Source organism: Lithobates pipiens, unplaced genomic scaffold (assembly GCF_037356315.1).
Source record: "Lithobates pipiens isolate NorthernLeopardFrog02 unplaced genomic scaffold, aLitPip1_a1.2 Scaffold_18, whole genome shotgun sequence".
In the NCBI taxonomy this organism is placed as follows: domain Eukaryota; kingdom Metazoa; phylum Chordata; class Amphibia; order Anura; family Ranidae; genus Lithobates; species Lithobates pipiens.
This window is the reverse complement of record NW_027507758.1, coordinates 482054834-482060833: the sequence shown is the minus strand read 5'-3', so window position 1 is coordinate 482060833 and position 6000 is coordinate 482054834.

The window sequence follows — 6000 nt, the reverse complement described above, 5'->3', positions numbered from 1 at the left end:
GATTGAGAATGAGGCTTGGTTAACAGTACAGGAAGTGCTCAATGTAAGGGCGGAAATGCACTCCACTGTGGAGTCAGAAAACAATACTTAAGATGGTGCTGCCTGACCCCTGGAAACAAGTTTTTTAAAGTTTCTTTAAACAGTAAGTAATATGCGATTTGGGCTGGATTACAGTGGCTATAGTCTGATAATTACTTATTATAATGGACTAAATGAAAAGACAGAGTGGGATAGTTTACTTCCTCTTTAAGTAATTAATGGGTTATGGGCCACCTTCTGGTATACCCAATCAAGGAAGTTCACTCCCTATATAGCCCCTCCTCCTTCCAGGAGCACATCAGTTTTTTCACCAGTGTCTAAGGTGTTGGTCAGGAGTGAAGATGTGCTCTGAAGAGCTCCAGGAGAACTCCATGCTGGATTTAAAAAAAAACCTCCACAACCAGATCCATCCATGCCACTGCGGCCACAGGATGGTACCTGGGCCTTGCATAGAAGAATTAAGTTTTGCCTGTAACGCTTCGCTTTGAGGGCTGGACCCTAGGAACCAGGACTCCTTTTGGTCTTGCTACATTACCTAAAGTTGTCCTGAGGGGTGCTATACAGGTCCAAAGGAGTGAACCCCTATTAAAAGGGACCCGGTCTTTGAAGGTTTAACTACACTGCCTGCCGTGATGGGTGAAGTTTGGATCTGTCTGTTTTCATCAGTATCCTGCAGTGAGGAAAAGGTACGAGAAAAGCTTATGAACTGCAAAGTCCACCTATGACTTTTCTTTCACATTCTATTGTAATGCCTTAGTCTCCTCTAGAGAGAGGGTAAGAATGCACATACCCTTTCAGCAGTTCCATGTCTGGCCACAGCAGCATGGTGTGTCCTAGCAGCATATTTTCCTGCCGCCCCCCCCCCCCCCCAAATTGAGGAAACTGAGGGGCTGGGGGTACAGGTTCAGTGTGGTTCATTGCATCCTGATCAGTTTTTTGATCATGTTTTCAGTGTGACAGCACCAATGGCAAAATCACTTCTTGTAAGACCCAAAACCCCTCCTCAAGGGGTGTGGGGCAGCTTTCTTAAACATTTCAAAGTTTTTACTTGCCGTTTATGAAGCCAGAATTTTAGGGAGAGACTGCAACCTCCTCTCCCCCTTTGGGTCTGGGTCTGTGTCCCAGACCCAAGCGCTGTGCTCAGCAAATAGTTTATTTTCGTCTGTGCGCGCAGGCTGTGATGCCTTTTGATAGAGGAGGGGGGCGGGTCGATGAAGGGGCGTACCTAAAGTGGTTGGCTTAACACATGAGAGTTTTTTTTTGTTTTGTTTTTTAAAGCTGATGCGCTCCTCACTGAATGTGCTACCAGAGCAGCTGAATGAGGAGTCTGCCACAGGTCACAGGAGAGCTGGCGCATGTGAGGGGTGTACGCAAGCATTTCCAGTACAGGAAAATACTTTGTTATTTAGCATTAGTTTAATCTTTATGCTGCCATTGTTGTTTCTTACTATATGCTCTGCAAATAGTTTTTTGTTTTGTTTTTTTGCTTAGCACTATGGCTTTCAAGGTTACTATTAAGGCACCAAAGGTTCAAACTCCAGGCGCTGGGAACTCCAGTCATGCCTCCATACTGTCATCCTCTCCGGAGATACCAGATATGGCAAGCCAGGGTGAGTCTTTGGAACCAACTCGTGGTGCAACTGCTTTTACACTTCAGCCCCTGTATACGTGACTGAAGATGCACTTTCCTCTGCCCTGCAGGGCTTAGAAGGATAATTAACGGCTTTAATCGCATCCTCTATCCAAGAGGATAGGAAGCATGCTAGATCCCCCCTCCCCCACCTCAAATCCTCTTTCCAAGGGAACAGTGGGCACAGGATGAGTTTCTCAGTTCTCTATAATGGAGGAAAAATTCACAAATCATGGAAAGTACCAGCATTAGATGCTGCAATTTCCAGCATCAATAAAGATTTAACTTGTCCAGTAGACAATGCACAAATGCTTAAGGATCCAACAGATAAGTTGGAATTTTTGTTTAAAATCCTCTTTTTCCTGGCAGGTACCGTTTCTCAGCCTGCAGTCGCTGCAAAAGGCATCTGGCAGTCCCTAAAGGACCAGTTCAAAGAGGCCCTTAGGGAGGTTCCTGCATAACGGGCCGAACTACCAAAGGCGCTATGTTTTGCCATAGATGCCATAAAAGGCTCTATCCACCAAGCATCCCGCCTTGCTCTTGTGCTAAAACACATGCGTAGGACCCTGTGGTTAAAAAGTTGGTTAGCCGAAGCACCTTGCAAAAAGGCTTCTGACTAGTTTCCCTTTTCATTGGTGAAGATTTGGTCAAATATATCCAAATGGTTTCTAGCAGGAAAGGTACTCTTCTTTTTTTTTTTTTTCTTTGTCCTTTTTTATTTAAACGTAATCCTTCCCCTGCGCCAGGGGCAGCTGCCTCTAGGCAGTGGTGACGTCCTCCACCGTCAGACTCTAGAAGAGAACATTCAGCCCCTGCATACATGATTGAAAATGAGTTTTCTCTATCGTTCGTTGACGGGCACAGCAGCTCTTCTTGACCTTAGGGTTATATCTCCCCTTTAGGAGAGGACTAGGCAGAAAGTGTTAAAACCGGAAACACAGGGGGCGGTTCTACTTGCTATAACCCCTCACACTGCATCACTCAGCTCTGTTTTTTTTCTGCCTAGTGTAGAAGGACCTGGCTTCTGGTGGGACCATTGGTCCTGGTAATTTTTTTTCTTTTTTCTGCATTTTTGATTCCTGTGATCTACAATCAACAGCCGGGCTGGCTGACAGGCTAGATAATATAGATCCTTGTATTCTCCCCAGCTCTGCTCTGGGTCAGCCTCGACATGCCCTGTCTAATCCACCGGGGCGGCCGGTGCGCTATATGCTCTGGGGCACAAATATGACCGGTCTACTGCTGTCTGTGTCAGTGTGCCGTGGCCGGCAGCCACCCCGTATTACTCGGGTGATGGGTCTGTCTGTTGAATGCGTCCAGCAGTCCCTGCAGGAGGGGTAAGTATGGTTCCACCTGTCTCTGCAGGATGGAAGCAGCTGGGCATTCCCTGGGAGGTTTGACTAGGGGGTCTCTCACTCTCCTTCTTCACTCCCTGTCCCTTCCCTCTTGCCCATGCTATGGGCCGCAGTTTGACTGGGTACATGGGGGTGCGGTGCATGTACCTGGCCCAGCGGTCCTCTGGGGGGGGCTCTGGGTCCTGGCAGGAGGATGCTCTGGGTGTTGGGGGTCCGCTCGTTCTCTTCCCGGTTTCTGGCAGGGTGGGGTGTTTGTGTTGTGTGAGACATGTGAGGAGGCCGCCGCGTGCTCCGCTGCAATTTTCCTGGGGCCACTGCCATTTTTTTTTTTTTTTGTAGCCCCAACTGGCTTTTGCCTTTCAGCCATTGTCTAGTAGTTTGGTGGCCATTATCTTGGCGCCCTCAGATGTTTTTTCTGAGGCGGCCGGCTGCCATTTTCTAGTAGCCTCAGGTAGTTTTGCCTCTAGTGCTGGGTGCTTATTTCCTTCTAGAACAGCACGCTTTCCACACACACCTCGTGGATGACACAGGGGAGCGGACAGCAGCAGTACAGCGCAGTACCTGGGTCAGGGTGGTGAGTCCTGCAGGGGGCCCCTCAGTCTGTGGCAGCTAGAAGGGTGGACTTTTTGTGTGACTTGCCTTAGGTCCCTAAGTGGTGACAGGCGAGTGTGGGTCAGCATGGTGTCAGAAGCTGGTGCTTCTTCCCCAGACATCCCTGTTATTGCAACTGGTTCCCCTGCACCTGCGGTGCCTATGAATGCTCTGTCGACGGTCTTGGAGGCCTTTGTTGCCAGGGTGGAAGTAGAGTGCGGGGGGGTAAAAAATGCCCCTCCCCCAGTGTCTTCTGGGGAAAGCTCTCATTCAGACGCAGGTGCCCCGCTGTGACAGGCGGCCCCTGCTATGATGTATTAGAGGATGCAGACTAGGACCATTCGAACAGTGAGGATGATTCCGTGTCAGCGTAGGAAAAGGCGCTTGTAGGAGCACTTATTACAGCGGCGTAGGATACCCTAAAAATGGAGAATACGGCGGGGGCATCTACAGAGGTGTTGGTCCCTTTCGGGTCCCACATGCCGGCCCGCATGGCTAAGGGGTTTCCTTACCCAACTTATTTTGATAAGTTTATTTACAAGAAGTGGTGAAAACTGCAGTGGGCCTTTTCATTCCCAAAACGCATGGTGGTGCGTTACTCCTTTGAGGAGAGTCTCCTGAAAAGATAGACATCCCCCTCCGATTGTTGACCCCCGAATCCAGGTTAATAAGGTAACCACAATTCTGTAGGAGAGGACTCCTGCTTTCAAGGACCCTGCCTACAGAAGGGCTGAGGAGCTTGCCCGGTCCATGTTTACCGTGGTGGGGTCAGCAGTGTGGCCAGTGTTAGCCACAGCTCTGCTGTCGCAGACGCTTACTGAATGCGCTAAATTGTTGCACTGTGAATTGGAGAAGCAACAGGCTTCCCCAGTCTGCGTGAAGCGGGCGGACCAGTTGGTGCAGGGCCTTAAGTATGTCTGTCTTTATACGGCCCCCTTGCTCTCTAGAGCAGCCTTTCTCAACCTTATTAGCCCAGGGGAACCCTTAAAATTATTTTCAGGTCTCGAGGAACCCCCTGGTAAAACCCATTCATTAGGGGTCAGTGGGAACAATGCCCCTTACTTTGGTGGTCAGTGTAAGAATAGCCCCCTTACTGTGAGCAAATCTGTTACTGCATGAAGGTTTTCCCCGCCCGACTCTTGGGTGGGGGGTCCTCTTCAGAAGTTTGCAGCCCAGTGGACCTCCCTACCTTCCGACCAGTGGGTCTGCGAACTGGTTTGCTCAGGGAACAAGATAGTTTCTTTCTTGTCTGTCAAACAGATTTATTTTTATTTTTTCCCCCCTCCGGTTCCTCGGGAGGACCTGCTGCTGCGTGGGGTGATAGTACCTATACCGACGCCGGAAAGGTTTAAGGGATTCTACTCCAATCTGTTTGTATTCCCAAAGAAGGAAGGGGGCCGTCCAGTCCTGGACCTCAAGGCCCTCAACAGTTTTGTGAAAGTACAAAGGTTCAGGATAGAATCAGTTCGCTTAGTGGTCACTGCACTCCATCGGGGGGTATTTTCTGGCATCCCTGGACATCAAGGGTGCATACTTGTGCATCAAGCATCAGAAGGTTCTGCGATTTGCGGTCAGGGGCGAGCACTACCAATTTGTAGCTCCCTTTTGGCCTGGCATCGGCACCGAGTGTCTTCACCAAGGTGCTAGCCACAATTTTGGCTTTGCTAAGGCAGCGAGGTATCGCAATAGTGGGTTACCTAGACGAACTCCTTCTGAGGGCAGCTTCCGCCTCAATTAAGGGAGGATGTGGCAATCGCCATGCAAACTCTTCGGGAGTTTAGTTGGGTACTGAACCTCCAGAAGTTAGTGTTTGTGCCGACTCAAAGCCTTGGATAAGCTGCAGACTCTTCAAGCTGCAGTGAAGTTGTTGGTGTCCCGCAGGTGGTCGTTGCTGCGTTTTTGCATGCGAGTTCTGGGTCTCATGGTAGCCACTTTCGAGGCAGTACCATATGCTCAATTCCACATTCGAGTCTAGAAAAAGCTGATCCTGTCGAGATGGGACAAATCTCTGTTGTACCTGGATTGTCAAATTCGAGTGACCCAGCTAGTCAGGGACTCCCTGCTCTGGTGGCTGAGGTTGGCAGCTCTTTGGTCCGGGAAGTCACTCCTTCCTCTTCATTGGACGGTGATCATGACAAACTCCAGCCTGACCGGTTAGGGGGGAGTTTGGGGCATACAGTCAGCCCGGGGTCGGTGGACCCAGGAAGAATCCTGCCTGCCGATAACTTCGGGCCATCGGGCGGTGTCTCTCCACATAGTGACAGAGGCTGCAGAGGCATCCGGTCAGGATCCAGTCGGACAATGCCACAGCGGTGGCATATGTCAACCATCAAGGAGAAACGAGGAGCCTGACTGCAGCACTGGAGGTCGCTCACATCCTGCGGT